The sequence below is a fragment of the Narcine bancroftii genome, chromosome 4 (assembly GCF_036971445.1).
Source record: "Narcine bancroftii isolate sNarBan1 chromosome 4, sNarBan1.hap1, whole genome shotgun sequence".
Lineage (NCBI taxonomy): Eukaryota > Metazoa > Chordata > Chondrichthyes > Torpediniformes > Narcinidae > Narcine > Narcine bancroftii.
The window spans coordinates 271,680,834-271,699,398 of record NC_091472.1 but is presented as its reverse complement, the minus strand read 5'-3'; the positions used below and the strand labels follow the sequence as shown (position 1 = coordinate 271,699,398).

General features: G+C 38.9%; 1 long non-coding RNA gene across 1 annotated transcript in view; it reads right to left on the bottom strand.

The window, feature by feature from the left end:
• LOC138761968 (uncharacterized) overlaps positions 1-6,920 on the bottom strand; it is a 59,175-nt gene extending 52,255 nt beyond the window's left edge. The window contains exon 1 of the long non-coding RNA XR_011356664.1: positions 6,862-6,920. This is a non-coding gene — a long non-coding RNA (uncharacterized lncRNA). The remainder of the gene's footprint in view (positions 1-6,861) is intronic.
• Positions 6,921-18,565: the final 11,645 nt, after the last annotated feature.

The following is an 18,565-nucleotide window of genomic DNA, read 5'->3' as shown; positions in this document are numbered from 1 at the left end:
CTTACTTTACCTATTTTCCTTTATTCAGGGACCACAAAACATTTTTTTGGACTCAAGAAACTTAACAGTAAATGTAGGGATTTTAAAATTGCTTTGGTCTATTGGACAACTCATTAAGTTGAAAGATAAAATTATTGACCATGGATATGCAGAACAAGTTGAATAAATTTAAACAAATGGTTTACATAAGAAGTAATTTAATGTAATATTGAAATAATGCTAATAATCTTATCTCAACTGGTCTGTGAGTTGGCATTACCACTAACTCCATGACACAGAATAAGAGGAGCAAGACAATGACATTGATAAATCACCGTCATGTTGCTATGAAAGCAAATACAGGCAATTATTGGTCCCTATTGCATAGAAATTCATCCCGAGTTGATGGCGCTAAATGTGCTACATAATCACAGCAGTGTGTTTTACTCAGTGAGGGAGAATACCATGTGTTATCGTTTCTCTGCAGTGTGTTTCGGCTAACAACCAGGAGTCAATTTCCAGCCATTTGTGAGTGGTGGAGAAGTGATCAGAGATTCAACTAAAACCTTGATCTCTTTGTTCGCAAGTGACAAGATCTAAAATAGGGGAGGGGGGAACAGCACAATTCTGTCCCCTGATCTAATTTTCATCAAAACTAAGTAGAAACTATCAATCTGATTAGCAATCAATTATGGCCTGATACATTGAAAGAAATTCTGCTCTATCACATTAAAGCAGTAGCATTCTATAAACTACTGATGATGTGACTCCTAGCCCCAAAACAGGGTGGGAGCACTTATCAAAGCATAAAGAGCAAGCGAAAATGGTAGCTTTATTTAGATCCCTATTTTAGTGCTCAGGACCTGGTTAAAAATAGAAATTCTGTTGTTTTCCACAGGATCTGCTCATAATGGGTTGATTTTATATTTATAAAACGATCAAAGGAGCAGGGTTTAATGCATACAAGATCTACATTTATAATCCATCATTACTTTTGTAAAATGCAAGGTCACAAAGCTGAATTTTCCTGTTAATACAGAAAACTTTGCTTTGGACAATATCCACCATCTGCCCATATCATCAGAAACCTTGCAGTTTACAGGAGGACAAACCAAGGTAATCTGAGATGTCATCATTTGTGCTTCTGTTTATATATATGGGAAAATAAAGTTGGTGTAGATGATGTTGTCACATGACTGATTATTCATGATACAGGGCCTATTTCACAAGATTGAAGTGTGGGCATGCGTCTTTCTATTTGCTAATGAGAGATGGAGGGTAATGATGATTCTAGACCCGAGGCCACAGAGGGCCCAGCAATGGCAGCAGTGGAGGTTCAATAGCAGAAGGTGAAGGGTGGCCAACAATCACCTGGGAAGGACTCAGGAGGTGAAGACATCTCAGTGGGATGCAGCGATGAGTGGTCTGATGGTCGTTTGGAGGCAAGGGGTCCACAACAAAGCCTGTGCCTTGTGGAGGGTGTACTCCAACCTTCCCCCCCACCCCACCCCAGAGACAACACAGTAGAAGCAGAGGAAGGGAGGACTTACCAGCAAATGTGAGAGATCGCGGCCACATGACCACAGATGACTTCGACGGCAGGTCGAGTGAAGGAGAAAGCAGTAGAGAGGTTGACGTCAGCAGCAAGAGAGAGCCAGAAAAAAGTCAGGATAAGCAAGATATCTGCTTCTCAGGATGGGAAGGGCTTAGAGCCCTTAATGAAAGAGATGCTGAAAGGCATTCTAAAAGAAATGAAGTAAATGGAAAACAGACTGACAAAAGAACAACAGAAAGATGGGGAATTTATGAAAAAAATGACAGGCTAGGAAACACCTTAACTGGTTTATCAGAAAGTATGACAGAAATAGAAGAAAGGGTGGGAGATAATGAAGGCAGAATTGATAAGTTAAAAAAAAAGAAGCAAATGGTAGAAAATAGATAATTTGGAAAACAATAGTAGCTGAAATACTGTTGAAATTGTGGGACTGAAAGAAGGTATGGAGGGAGGGATCCAGTTACATTCTTCCAGAAATGGTTGCCAGAGGTTTTAGGGAGGGAGAAGCTAAGAGAGTCCGTAGAAGTAGAATGGACCCATTGGTCCTACTTCCCATGCCTGGACCCTGGTCAAAGGCCATGCTCAGTTCTGGTGAAGCTCTTGCATTACTAGGACTGAGAGAAAATTTTAGGTGTGGTGGCCACCGATGCAAAAGCGAAAGAGGGACTGATGGAGTTGGAAGGAAATAAAATTTTATTTTACCTGAACATTAATGGTTCCCAAAGAAAATAATTTGAACCAGCTAAAGAATTAGCCAAGCAGAAGGGGTATGAATGTGTATTAAACTGTCCAGCAACATTGAAAATTGTACTGCCAATTGGGGAAACAATGTTTTTATCTGAAACCAAAAAAGCACCGCAAATCATTAAAAAACTGCCAGTTCACAAAGAGTAACTGTTATATAAGACTGCAATTTAAATAATAGTTATAGGATAGTTATTGACTTAACTGTTTATTGTCTAAATATATTTGTAAAAAATAAAGAGAAGTGGTTCTGGGGGGGCTTGGGGGAAATGGGTGGAGGAGTGTGGAAAATAGATGGGTGCTAAATGCACAATCTGTGGTGTAGAAGGAGTTGGTGGCAACTCAGAGGGGGTAGCCATCAGAGAGGGAAGGAAGAGAGGAATAGAAGAAGTAGGACATAAAAGAAATGGATGTGTGAGTATGGGGGATGTTTTTGTGTTATATATTGTTGCTGTGTTTTTTTATTATTTCTCCTTTTCAGGATTCATTGCAGTCTCAGCAGACTGGAGCACTTGGCTGAAAGGAGTGGATTGGATGGGTGGTGGACATGGGGTGGTGGGGTATGTAGGAAACACACAAACATAGGAGGAACACCTGAGGCAATGGCCAATAGCATCAAATACATAAGATTTAATGTAAATGGACTAAATGGATTGTGAAGAGGAAAAAGTATCTTAACACACATTTTAAATAAAGAAACAGATTTGGCCTTTGTCCAAGAAACACATTTAACAGAACAGGAACATCAAAAACTAAAAAGAGGATGTGTGGGCCAGGTGGCAGCCTCCTTTTTCAGTTCTAGTGCAAGGGGAGGGGAATGGTGGCAATTTTGATAGGAAATAATGTTCCAGTGAGGGTAGAGAAAGTGATGATAAGGCAGGGAGATTTGTAATGGTCCACTGTCAGATATATTCTGAATCCTGGACCATAGTAAATATATACTCCCCCAATTATAATAATAGAAAATTCATACAAGATACATTCTTGAGATTGGCAGAGGAAAGAGAAAAAATCTTGATGGAGGCGGAGGAACTTTAACTTCTGTCTGGACCATGTTTTGCATAAATTAATGAAAAGAATAGTAAGACCAAGGGCAATGAGAGCCACCCTTGGGTTTATGAAAGAGCTGAAATTGATAGATGTCTGGAGATGGAAGCATCCAAAGGAGAGAGATTCTTCTTTCTACTAAAGACAGCATGATTCCTACTTTAGATTAGTTTTTTTTCCTGGTATTAACCCACATAGAGAATTTGATCATGGAGACTGAGCATAAAGCAAGACTCTTATCAGATCATTCTCCCCTGACTTTAATGATTGCAATGCCAAATTAACAAGAGATGGTGTCGAGATGGCACCTTAATAATTGAAAAAAAAACAGAATTTTGTAACTTTGTTAGGGCACAAATAGACATATTTTGTGAGGCCAACTCTCCCTCTACTCAGGATAAATTCTTACTTTTGAAAACTCTTAAGGCATATTTAAGAGGTCAAATAATTGGGTATATGGAAACAGTTTTAAAAGAATATATGAGGGAGGTAGAAGAATTGGAAAAATAGATTACATGACTAGAAAAGGATTTCCAAAAATCAGGTTCTGAAGAACAATATAGGGTCGTGACAAATTTAAAAAAAAATATTAATATGCTTCAGACGCATTGCGTAGATAATAAGGTCAAAGCAAAAATATTATGAATTAGGGGAAAGAGCCCAAAAAGTACTTTCCTGGTAGCTGAGAGCAGAACAAGCCTCAAGAACAATCAATGCAGTGTAAACAGGGAATGGCAGGATCTCATACAAGCCAAAAGAGATCAGTGAGGCATTCAACAATTATATGAAAATTTATATAAATCAGAATCTAAAGGGCAGCCAGATAAAATTAACAAGTTCATGTCAAAATTGAAGTTGCCAAATTTAGAAGAACTGAGGAAGAAATAGAAAAAGCATTAAGTTTATTACAACCTAACAAATCTTTGGGGGAGAATGGATTCCCATCTGAGCTCTGCAGGGAATGTAAATACTTGATTTTAACTCTATTTATGGAAGTGATAGACCAGGAGGTTGAACCCCATATCCTTCTGGAATACCTTTCAACAGCAATAATTATGGTTATTCCTAAAAAAAAAGATCCAATTAAACTGTCATCTTATAGACTAATTTCACTATCACAGACTATAAGATACTTGCTAAAGCCCTGGCAAATAGATTGGCAAAATATTTGCCAAAACTAATGAATAGCTTTTTGCAAAAGGGGCAAGCCTCAGAAAACATCAGTAGGCTACTAAGTATAATACATCTGGCACAGTCAATGGATGAAAAAGGTATAACGGTATCCTTTGATGCATAAAAAGCATTTGACAGGTTAGAGTGGGATTTTTTATTTAAAGTGCTGGAAAAAATTGGAGCTGGGGACAACTTTTATATATTGGATTAGGAGTCGGCAGGATCCAGACATTAAGAGATTTAGGGTGGGCCAGAAAGAGCAAAAAATAAATTTATATGCAAATGATGTGCTGGTATATCTGAAAGACGCAACAAACTCACTGGATAAACTATATTCTGCAATATTATGTGGAGGTTTCTGGATATAAGGTTAATTGGGATAAAACCGAGATTATGCCATTTACTAAAAGGGATTACAGCCAGTACCAACAAAATAGTTAAAATAGTCAAGTGAAGTGGCTGCAAGATGCAATCAAATACCTAGGAGACAACAATTTGAACAATTTATAAAATTTGAATTACACCTCCTTGCTTAGATAGTTTGAGGAAGACTTGAATAGATGGATGGCCTTGCCCATCACACTGATTGCCGAGACTTCAATACCTCTTCTGGACATTGCCCGTGGCATTGCCCTGAGGATCTTTACAAAACCTTGGAACAGAAAGGTAGCCAGGGTCTCCATGGAGAAATTAACATGGGACTACAGTCTGAGCTTTAAAGTTAACAGACTTTTTAAAAAAAAGTACTATTGGGTAGCCCAGTCAAGGTACATAATCTGTCTATTTGAGGGGGAAGGTGTACCATCCTGGGCAAAAATTGTTTTGCACACAGTGGATGAGAAAGTAGCAGAGGATTTTATTTATTAATTTTTATCTGGCAAAAAATAAGACAGTTCCATACTAAAACATGTCAATTATTATCTGAAATAAAATTAACCAGTGTATAGGAGTAAAAGTGGGACTGTCGCCAAAAATACCCTTGACTCTTAATAGGTTAACCGCATTGACAGTAGATAACAAGATCCTGGATACCTGGTGCAGGAAGGAGATCAGTTGTATCGAGGACAGTTATGAGCAGGGACAACTAATGTAATTTGAGCAGCTTAGGTATAAATATAATTTATCAAAAAAGATGTTCCTTTGCAACCTTCAGATAAACTCTTTTTTTAATTTAAAAAAAAATTTCACACTGTGAACCATATCAATCAAAATACATACAAACATTTCCCTCTTAAATATACACAGTGGCATTTTCTCCCCTTTTCTCAACCTACCTTCCCTCCCCCCTACCCACCCCCTCCAAACCCATTAAACGTTCAACATATACAATACAATAAAACCATTAAACAATGTCATCACGCAATGAAAATAAAAAAGAAAATTGTGTGTTCTACTTTTGCACACTGGATCAAGTCATTTTGTCTTCTTATCATTTTATCATTTTAGAGGGTGGAGGTCTGAGGCAAGCCCTCTCTGTTATGTTTCATGTACGGTTCCCAGATTTGTTCAAATAATGTGACTTTATTTTTTAAATTATATGTTATTTTTTCCAATGGAATATATTTATTCATTTCCATGTGCCATTGCTGTACTCTCAGGCTCTCTTCTGATTTCCAAGTTGATATTATACATTTTTTTGCTACAGCTAAGGCTATCATAATAAATCTTTTTTGTACTTCATCCAGTTTGAGGCCTGATTCTTTACTTCTTATATTACTTAGAAGAAAGATCTCTGGATTTTTTGGTATGTTGCTTTTTGTGATTTTATTTAATACCTGATTTAAATCTTCCCAAAACCTTTTCACTTTCTTGAGGGAAAAATTAGGTCCATTAATAACCTTGCTGTGGTGCAGAGACAGGGAGACCCTGATTCAAAGGGAAACACATGAAAATTTATTTTGACAATGTATTTCCTGCTCCAAATGGGAAGTCCAAAACCAGGTCTCCATAAATCAAGGCAAAGGTGGGAGTCAGATTTAGGAATAGCAATTAATGAGCAGTGCTCATCAGAACTGTGTCAGATCAGCATGACAGCAATTACAAATGCAAGATAGAGGCTGGTATAGTACAGTTTCCTTCACTAGTTATATTTGACATCCAGAAATTTCAGACCAATGCTTTAGGTGCAGCATAATGACAGTAACCTTTGTGCATGCAACCTGGACATGTACCAAGGTGAAAGCCTTTCACATAGATCTAGGCCACGTCCTGGAAATAATTATGGGTAAAGATTTCCCATATGATCCAGAGTTGTTCCTGCTGGGGATCATGTAGGTCATGAGACTTATGATGAAGCTGTCCTAATTTAAAATCCAATTCATAATGATTGCATTGGCAGTAGCTAGGAAGTGCATAGCTGTTACCTGGAAATCTGACTCCCATTTAGACATTGCGCGTTGGAACACGGAAATGTGGAGCTGTGTTTCCTGGAGAAAATTACCTATAATCAGAGAAAAAAGATATAGGATGCTCATTAAAATTTGGCAACCTTATTTAAATTACATTGGAACACAGATATAGTGTGGGCCTACATGCCTCCACCCTTACTCCACCTATCTACCCTTCCATTGGGGGGACTAAGGAGGTTGTTCCTTCATACCTCAATTGACTGCCCGGATGCCGGCTGCTGAGATGTAGCAAATCCTCAAACCTTATTTATTGGTTAATTTCTTTTACATTTTCTCCTTTGTTCCTGTTAGTCAGGATGTAGTGTACAAATGTGGATGTCCAATAGTGTCTTGATGTGTGTCTGCCCCTAAACTGATTAGTTTGTATAGAAAGAGCCCTGGAACTAAGAAGCTACTTGAAAGGAATAAGGGGCAGGGAAAATTCCAATACCGATTCCCTTATCTATGTTGTAGATGCCCTGTATGCGAGGTATGAGTGTGAGTGTGCGGTGTGGAGGGAGGGGGAAAATGAATTGAACATGGAGGTTGATTTCATACATGGCTATAATTATATTTGTTAATGTTTGAAACTGTTAATATAAGAAACTGTTTGAGTTTAAAAAATTATAATTTTTTTTTTAAACTGTGCAAATCTGTCTATTACAAGTGTTTAAATTTTAACTTGGAGAACTCCAGAGGGTTCAGACCATGAAATCTTTTAGTTCACTGGTTGATCTACAGCAGTGGTTTTCAAATTGCCTGCCTAAATTCACATTCCACCGTAAGTAATCCCTATGCCACAGGTGCTCAGATTAGTAAGGGATTGCTTAAAGTGCTATGTGAGTTAAAAGAAAAAGATTTGAAAACCACTGTTTTAATCATACCTAATTGACTTGTTATGTGCACGGTTTCATAACTCCAGAGGAAATGGGCCAATGACAATTTTTCTCAAACAAAATATTTCAGTAACAATTGGGTCTAGAGCAATGATTTTCAAACTTCCTTATGAATCACAGAGCACTTATGGCATAGGGATTACATAAAGTCGTATGTGAGTTTAGGGGGTCAATTTGAAACCACTGATCTACAGCGTGTACTAAAATGACTGAATACATACACACACGCATATATAGTGTTTGTATTTGTTGTGTTATCAATACAATTTAAATCTTCTAAAAATATTCTTAAACACACTGTATATATGTGTGTGTGTGTGTGTGTGTGTGTGTGTGTGTGTGTGTGTGTGTGTGTGTGTGTGTGTGTGTGTGTGTCTGTGTGTGTGTGTGTGTGAGTGTGTGTGTCTTTTTAAAATATATATTTTAGGAGATTTAAATTGTATTGCTAAAACAACAAATGCAAACCCTCTATATATAAATAATTTATGGAAACCTATGACCATTTCCTCCTTTGGAATGTTCACCCTACTATGAATGTGTGTCGCCCAAGTACACCCATGAACTACAAATTCAACATGTCTTGGAATGTGGGAGGAAACTCACACAGACACAGGGAGAATGTACAAACTCCTTGCAAACTGCACTAGATTTGTACCCAGGTCACTGGCATAGTATAATAGGGTGGCATGATTGACTTGGTGTAATGCAATGCCTTTACAGCACCAGCGATTGGGACCAGGGTTCAAATCTCGTGCTGTCTGTAAGGAGTTGGTGCTTTCTCCTCTTGTCTGCATGGGCTTTCCCCAAGAGCTCTTGTTTCTTCCCACCATTTGAAATGTACCAGGGATGTAGGTTAATTGGGTTTAAATTGGGTGGCATGGACTTGTGGGCTGAAATAGTCTGTTGCTGTGCTGTATGTCTAAATTTAAAAAAAATTAAAAATTTAAAATAAAAAAAATTAAAATTCTGCTAACCACTACACTGACCGTGCTGCCCTCATTATCTTCCATTCAATTTGTAATCTTTTGTCATGTACAAACTTGGATAAATGGAAAGGCAAGGAAAACAGACAAGGAATAAAACATTGTTATGGACTGTATTAATGTACTTGCATTTCAAAGATTGTTAGCGGTATTCCTGTGAACTCTTTCTCTTTAGTCACAGATTTAGATGCTTTCATTTTAAATGCAGTGTCTCTTCCTTCCTTCCTTCCTGTTATTGTGCAGTATTTACACCCAGTTCTCCATCCAATGTAGGAACAGAACTCCCAGGGCATTGTTCATGGTGAGTCAGACACACCAAAATGTAATATCTTAAGTGTCTCAGCTACAGTGTGACAGGGATACTCAAAAAAACACAATGTGCTATCTGTGAGACTTACATTATCCTTTGGCAATCACCTGCTGTGTAACATATGGGCATCAAGGTCCCATGTACTCTAAAGGTGGCTAGGTTAAAAAGGGTGCTGAGATTGACAATGCTCATTTTTGTCCTGATTTTATTTATTCTTCTTCATTGTTCTGCACATATTTAAATAGTAGATCTTAAAATCTGGGATGGGGCTGTGGAAGCAGTGAAAAGGAATTGGTTGGACCATAAGTTTCCCCACTGGACAATCTCACAAATTGGAGATAATAAAATTGGTGCATTGTGGAGGGATGCACTTACACTGGCTATGCCTGTTAACACATAGTCACATAAAACCCCTTGGAATCCACATAGTGTTTCTGAAGAGACTCCTTTTTGCTTCTGATCCTCTTACTATTCGGGGTACTGGGCCATGCTCATGGAAACTCTTTGTTTGCCTTTATGGTAGACAAAAGTTGAAGTATATCATGCATATTACATTATTTGTATCATTACGTGACAATAAAAGGAACCTTTGAACTTTTGTGAGAATATAGAGAAAAACTCTTCCATTGCAATACCTCTGCCTGCTTGATCAAGGACTCATGATGAAAAAAAAAATCCCTGGACTCTGCTCACTTCATCCAAAATCAAAGAATTCTGAAGAGAACCTAAAGCCCTGTCCTTGTATGGAGCATTCTTTGTTCCATTCTTAATGAGGTCAACCATCCTTTTTCCTCCTAATGAATTTTGGATGCAGTGATGACAGTGTGTTATTGCCTGAAGAGCAGCACCTCTAGATTTAAGAACATTTTTTTTCCCCCCCAGTACCTATCTGTCTCTTGAATCTCCCATTGGACTGATTAATCATGGGCTGCTCTGACACCACAAAAAGACTGTCTGCACATTTGTTATACCCCTTTTCTTTCTTGCATTATGGGAATGGTGAATATATATTATCCATCTATCTTTTAAATTTATTATCTATTTTTAAAATGTACTTAAGTACTTATTAAAAATTGCATTAACAAACAGTGTTCAGCTGCAGCACGTAAGAATGTTGATACATATGTACATTGTACAATGCATGACAATAAACATACCATCTCCATCATAGTGTTTCCTGCTCTTTATTTTAATACTCCAATGTTCATCTCTAAAGCCTCTTTCAGGTAGCCAGAATACCCCGATGTAAAGCCTCATACTCTACCTGAATGCAGCTGTCGGGAGGCCACCTGAAAGAGCCTGATGCGGCTTGGAGGAGTACTTACCAACCCTCCTTGGGGAGGTATAATCTCTGCATCTGAGCAGTCCCCCAAAGCACCTGAATGCAGCCGCCTGAAAGCAGCTGCTAGGGGGTGTGCTGATTACAATTCACCGCATGTGACAGACCCCCCCCCCCCACCGCTACCTGACAGCACCCCTCCCTGCTGCCCCTGCCCCGCCATCACGTGCCAGCCGCCCATTGCCCCGACGATCCACACTGGCCACCCCTGCCCTGACATCCCATGCTGACAGGAGTCGGAGTGCGCTCCGAGGCACCTCTCCTGTGGCTGTGTCATTTAGGTGGATAGCGCAGCGCTTTCAGGGCTGCCACCTGAAAGACCATTCCATAAGGCTGTATCTGCTTCTGCAGGTACATTCTTGGTGGAGAATGCACCTGAAAGTGGCTTAATTCATCCTTTCCCTATCCTACCCCAACTTCTTTATCTGCCTTCACTGAGTACAATTTTTTTTTGATAATGTTTACAACTTCCTTGTTTCCAATTTAGCTTCCCCATCCCTCTATGGTTCGTTATCTGTTCTACAAACTATTTTTTTTATACCATGCACCATCTAATTAGTTTTATTGTGTCTCTTGCCTTTTGGACTAAATGGATCTTTATCTTGCTCTATATTTCTGCTTTCACCGTGCTCAACTTTCCCTGTCCATTACATCCCTGACTGTATCTAATTCTTACAAACAAACAGATTAGAAGCATGAGTAGGCCTACTTGCAAACTCTATTCTGCTCTGTCATTCAATCAGGACAAACCTAATTAGCTTGTGTCTACCCCAGTAGCTTATCACCTTTGACTTGTCAAGAATCTATCTATCTACCCATGCCTTGAACATATTCAAAAACATTACTTCTATTACCCTTTGAGAAGGAGAATTGCAAACATTCACAGACATTCTATCTTAAGTAGAAGGCTCATTGTTTTTCAAATATTGCAGAATTTTTGATTATCCCACAAGAGGAAATGTTCCCTTCATATCAACTGCTCTAAGATCATTCAGGATTTTAAAACTTTAGATCAAGTCTCTTAAACATGCAGATTCAAGCCTAGGCTGTCCTATCTTACCTCTTAAAGATAACTTGCTAATTGTAGGGGGTTTAGTATAGTAAATCATCACTAAATGGCTCCATCTATAACCGTAAGTCATGTCTGAATTTTAACTTCATTTCTTGCTCTATGGATGCTTCTTAACCCGCTAAGTTTTTCAAGATGAATTATATCCATGGTTCTCATTTGGAGCTCAAGATGTTTATTTGTGTTCTTTTCTTGTCATACTTTTCTTATACTTCTGATGTTGAGTCTGGTCTCTTCACTGCTGGCCAACAACACAGAGCTTTGTCACTTTATTCTAAGGTCTGGCAGCCCTGAAATGGTTCAATTGATCTGGCTTTGAAATGTTACTGTAAATAACCAAAATGAGATAAAAGGAAAAATCTCCCAGAACAGCAATAAATGATGAGTGAACAAAACACTCGAAAGACAGGTTTATAATGCATTGATTATAGTTTTTATTTAGTTGTCTGGAGAGAAGTCATTTTAACTATTGCTTTGCCATGTACTGAATAGTATTGCAAGCATAATTCTTCTGACACAACCACCCCCCCCCCCCCTCAGTTGCATACCAGGTCGAATTTTAATTTTTATTTCTCATTGCAACCTTCCATCGGAAGGTACAGCATTCTGAAAACCAACCCTCTAGGTTCAAGAACAGTTTCTTTCCACCAGCTATCGAACTCTTGCTTCTCCCATTGCTGTACTAATCTTAGACTGCTCCAGCACCACAAAAGATCTGTTTGAACTAATGCACATCACTTATTTTGCAGTAATGTTAAGTGAATATTTATGATCTATTTTATGTATTTATTGTCTTGTTAGTTTACTATTTTAATTTTACATTGCAAGTACCTGTTCAGCTACAGCAAATAAGATTTTTTTTGCATATGTACATTATACAATTTGTATGACAATAAAATCATTATGATTATCAACAACACATTTATTCTCACAAAATACCTTAGGTAAAGGTTCTTCTGCTGCGACTAAACTGACAGGCTATCTCCAGCGTTACATTCAGCCATGAAAAGAGCATAATTTACAGACTTTGAGATGACAATGAAATGGAAAATAAAAGGCAGCATGAGACTACTAAGGTGGGGTTCATTCAGCAACTTTATGGCTGCAGGGAAAAAACTCTCTTGAAGCTTGCCTGTGCATGGTTTTCACTCCTATGCCTTCTCTTCAATGGGAGGTGGGAAAAGAGAATATGTCTGAGATATGATGGATTCTTCAATACATTGGCTGCCTTTTCTGGGCAGCAGGAGATGTAGAAGGAATCCTTGGAGAGGAGAGGTTTTTTTTTTGTAATGTTCTGAACTGCATTCACTACCTTCTGTAGTTTATTTTTCTGATCTTGAGTAGAGCAACTTCCAGACCATCCAGCAAGTATATTTTCAATGGTGCACCTGTCAACGTTGTTAAGAATATGGGGGAGTGGGGGGTGGGTCATGCTGAACTTCCTTAGTCTTTAAAGAAAATAATAAAACATTTCTTGTTTATTGCATTGATAGGGTTGTCCTGGGTGAAGTCATTGGAGATATTTCTTCCTAAGAACTTGAAGCAATTTACTCTTTCAAATTCAGCCCAACTGATGTGGGCACTGGCATCTCTCCTGGTCCACAATCATTTCCTTCATCTTATTGACATTGAGCAAGAAGTTGTTATTTTGCTACTATATCACTAGACTTTAAATATTGATCTGTTGCTGTTATTCAAAGTGAATGTGAACAATAAAGAACAAAAAAAAACATATAAATTCAAATGACATTTAGCAGTTCTTGAAGAAAGCCTTAAAAAGAAGAATGTTTAAATATTATATTAATTCTTTGGCTTGGCTTCGCGGATGAAGATTTATGGAGGGGTAATGTCTATGTCAGCTGCAGGTTCGTTTGTGGCTGACAAGTCCGATGCGGGACAGGCAGACACGCTTGCAGCGGTTGCAGGGGAAAATTGGTTGGTTGGGGTTGGGTGTTGGGTTTTTCCTCCTTTGTCTTTTGTCAGTGTGGTGGGCTCTGTGGTCTTCTTCAAAGGAGGTTGCTGCCCACCGAAATGTGAAGTGCCAAGATGCACGGTTTGAGGCGATATCAGCTCACTGGCTGTGGTCAGTGTGGCAGGCACCAAGAGATTTCTTTAGGCAGTCCTTGTACCTCTTCTTTGGTTCACCTCTGTCTCGGTGGCCAGTGGAGAGCACGCCATATAACACGATCTTGGGAAGACGATGGTCCTCCATTCTGGAGACGTGACCTACCCAGCGCAGTTTGATCTTCAGCAGCATGGATTCGATGCTGTCGGCCTCTGCCATCTCGAGTACTTCGATGTTGGAGATGAAGTCACTCCAATGAATGTTGAGGATGGAGCGGAGACAACGCTGGTGGAAGCGTTCTAGGAGCCGTAGGTGATTCCGGTAGATTCGGAGCCGAGGATTAACAACCTAATTAACACCGCTAATTGATTGTATCTCAGCAAAATGTGTTAAATGGCGTAGTGTGTGCGAGTAGTACCATTTCATTGAATGCAAGGTGGCCAGCAAATGAAAAGACTGAAATATCGAAGTTTAAATGGCAATTTGGATTTAAAATTGAGTCAATTAATCTATTGGGGTAGATTAACCCTTAGTTGAATGGGTGAAAGCTTGTTTATAGAGTGGTTCAAAGTGAGGTTATACACATTAGCCATGGATAATTTTGAAAGTCATGACCTAAACACAAACCTATCTGCACAAATGTGCTGGAGAAACTTCACTCACGCAGAATGCATAGAAAGCAAAGGATAACAAATGTTTTGGGCCTGGTCCCTTCATCAAGATGTGGAAACCTTCATTAACATCTGCAGGCTTTCTTGTTTAACAAATATATCTACATTGTCTTGCTGGAGATACCATGGCAACTTAGAGCTTACAAACAGCTAGGATAGATATTCTGAGAGGCATTCTGGGATGCTCATCCCGACACCATGCTGGCAGAATTGGACTCTCAGGAAAGAATTGGGCAACATATCAATTTTGAATCATGAATGCAAGAAATAAGCTATTTTATTGCCAGTTAACAACTTTGGAAACAAAGCATCCAGAAGTACTGACAATGTGACTAAATTTTTTAGACTTTCATTTGAAAAAGAGCATCGATATTACTTGCTCCATTTCACAAATTTCCTTCTACTCACCAAAGTAAATGAAATATCAATGGTTCCTTAAAATGTAAAACTGCAAAGAAAAGTTTGCTCTGTGATGTTACATGGAACATTGTGCCTAGAATTGAACATTGGTGATAATGTCAGGTTGAAGCATCATCATGTGATACCAAAAAATATATTATATCAGGCTCCTCCCAGCTATGTGACTGAAAATCAGGGAGGTGGGTTCAAAGATTTTGTTGCATGCCTTTCAGCCTCTGTCCCAATTCCAAGAAGGAAAATTATGGACTTCAAGCAATTCCTTGAGTTTTCCTTGTAATTGATTCTTTATCAAATTTGAATCCTGCTGTGCACAATAGTAAATCATTATGCAATAAAATTTACAATGTAAAAACAAAATATTTGAATAAGAAGTACTGTAGTCTTCTGAAGAGATTATGATCACCATATATCAAGTTATCTTTCACAACTTATCCCAAATATGTTTTATTACACAGCCACTTCATTCCAGGAAATTATTGCCATTTTCCTGGAACACATGCTATGTAAAAAGGTCCAAACGGGAATGAGGGTGCCATTCCTGTTCTGATATGTTACCTCCTAGACCCCTAGTAAATTTCCTGCAATGCCTGCAGGCTAAAGTTAACTGTAGGCATTCCGTGAGCAATGGGCTAATAAATAGCACGTATCCATGATGCGCATTGAAAATCCTGCCTCTTTACTTACCGACTTCCGATATGCTAAGGAAATGGAGATTTTCAGTTTTGCCCGTTTGTATATGAATGACCAACGACATTCTTCAGACTGGTAAAATCATGCTAATTCTATCTAAAAAACAAATGATTGGTCCTCAAGCAGCAATTTATTTGTGTATCCTTTTGAACTTTCCAGATTTATATTTATTATTAGAGCATAAACATGGCATCACATACAACTCTGAAATTCTTTATCCTGTGGGCAATGCCGAATTATCACTTATTGGTAATGCAAAAAAAAACTGTAATCAACGCAAACAAGTAAACAAATAAAGAAATGTGCAATACAGAGAGAATTACAATGAAGTGCAAAAGTAAGAGTCCTTAAATTAGTCCCTGATTGAATTTATTGTTGAGGAGTCTGATGGTGGAGGAGCAGCTGTACCTGAACATGGTGGTACAATTTGGGTAACACCTATACCTCTTTCTTGATGGTAGGAGTGAGAATGGACCATGGGCTGGGTGGTTTGGATCCTTGATGATTGCTGCTGCATTCCTAATAGATGTTCTTGATGGTGGAGAAGATTTTGCCTCTGATGTCCTGGGCTGTGTCCACTAACCTTTGCAGGACTTTATGCTCAGGGGTATTTGTGTACCAGACTGTGATGCAGCCAGTCAGCATACTTTCCTGCACACATCTGTAGAAATCTGCCAGGTTTTCTTCATGATGCCATTTAACGTGTTGAGTTCAGAAAAGATCCTCCGAAATAGTGACTTCCAAGAACTTAAATTTGCTCACCCTCTCCAGCTCTGATGTCCAGTGCTAGTATTTTGAAGCAAAATAGTCTCAACAGCTTTACCTGTTTAGTATTTCCACTTATCTTTGATGTTCAAGGTAATAATATGAGATAAAAGCAAAATAATGTAAGTATGGATATAACCTTTAATTTGAGGGCTAGAGAACTGCCTGGTGTACCATTTGATCCAAGCAACGCAGAAGCATGGAAACCTTAAAGCAGAATTCTACTTTGTGTGATAGTCCAAGTTGAATCAACAGCCTAATTTACATATTTTGTAATTTTTATATCTGTTGAATTTATATTGTTTTGCAACACTGTTGATTGCTTAACTTATTTTCAATCAATTTTAACAATCATCTCCAGATTTGTTTTAAATAAACAACTGAGTCCTGATTTAAAATGAAGAATGAACGTCAGAGATCAAAAGTGGGAAAATATATGAAATTACCATATGGGTTATTGATTTTCAGATCTGAGAATCTGCATTATTGCATAATAGAATCTTGAGCTTTTACATTTAACTCTGGTGCTGTACCAATTGCATCATCACTCAACAACCAGTTGAGAAACATGTCTTGCATTTAATCATGATATTAGGCCCTTTCATGCCAGGCCTCCACCTGGAGGCCAGCTATAAACATGGAGTGAAAACATATTCATGGAGCAGCCTCGTATTCATGTTGAGCAGGGCCCCGTAGCGCCCTTTGGAGCTGATGGGGGAGGGGCGACTGGTGCCTTAGCGCCTCCTGTCATAAATACGCAGCAGAACAATGGTCGTCTTCCCTACCCATAATCCCCATGAACCTGGAACCGCTCTGTGTTTCCCAGAACAGTTCCAGATGCGTGGGGGATTATGGGTAAAGAAGATGGACATTGGTCTGCCACATTTTTAGTTACAGAAACCAACCCCAAGGCTGAAGAGGACCAGTGAGGTCACAGCCCGCACCGGCTGTCCCCTGATGGCCCCTGCCCTGATGGTCCTCACCAGCAGCCCCTGCCCTGATGGTCCCCACCAGCAGCCCCTGCCCTCATGGCCCCCGCCAACTGACCCTGACCTGATGGCCCCCCCCCACTAGCTGCCCTTGACCTGACGACCCCCGCCCTGACAGCTCCTGCTAGCCACCCCCGCCATGACGGCAACCACTGGTCACCCCTGTCTTGAGGGGGTCATGAACAAGTGGGTGGGAGAGAGAGGGAAGATTGCTGGCTGATGGCATCATCACGACATCATCAGCTCATCCCCAGCCAGCCGCTTGCAGCAGTTGTATATTCATGTGGGGCGGCGGAGCGCAGTGCGCCACTGATTATCCTTCCCCGAGAGTGACTGCAGTCAGCACCTTGGAGCCGGCCATGGTGCATTCATAGAGGTACATCTCCTGACGCAAGGCTGGAGAATCTTCACCTTTACAGTTGGGCTTTTTCACTGCATGAAAGGGCCTTGTATTATATCGGAACATTACTTTTACTGTCAATAGCATTCACAAATAGCAGAATGTCAAAAATTCAATCTTCAGCGAATGCAGGACAGTTTCTTTCATTGATTTACATTTTCTTTCCTTTACCAGTCACACAGCTGCAGAGCCATATTTACATATCAATACAGTCACAGTTAAGACAAGAAACAGCATTTTAAAGATGTATATTCATTAACACTTCCGTAAATTGCTACAGGTATACAAATCTGTGAATGTAAGTGTGCAGAATTTGAATGGTTGCTCATTTAGTGAAACACTATAAATTCTTGCAGATGTAAGGTTTCAATGAAATGCATCAGGGTTTAGTCAATTAAGACAGCCAAACAAGTCATGTATCAACTTATCCCAAAACTTGTTTAATAACTTTAAAAAAAAATCATAATTTATATGGCACTTCTAACATAGTAACTATGTTCCAAGGTGTTTAACAAGAGAATTACTAAATGAAAAATATATTACACCAAGTTACTGATGTGGCTATTAAGTCTGATTCAAATAATTCAAAGAAATTGGTTTTGAGGAATTTATTAGAGGAAGACAAGGATAGAAAAGAGAGAGGGAAATGCAGAAACAATTTTTCTTGTTAGATGTTACTAAAATACAAATAAATTCAGATTTTAAAATTGTAAGCTTCCTTTAAAATTAACAATAGATTTTGGGAATACATTAGTTGAATAAAGTGAAAAACAAACTCCATTATGTCAAATGAACACTATGAAACAGCAAGACCCCCGCATGGTCTAGACAGCTGCTCTTTTTCCTCCTTATTTAATTTGGTTATCAGTTAACTTAGTGGAAGAGAAATAGATTTTCAAGCAGCCATAGCCTGTAGATATCTCAGTCAAGGTAAGATGTGTGCATGACTTGAGGTCTAATTTAACTCATGTGTTGTATTGATTGCTTGCAGTCATGAGGGATTTCACTTTCTTTCACATTGGAAAGGAGAGAATGGTATGAAAGAAGGATGTAATAAATGCTTGTGTCCTATCCCTTGTCGAT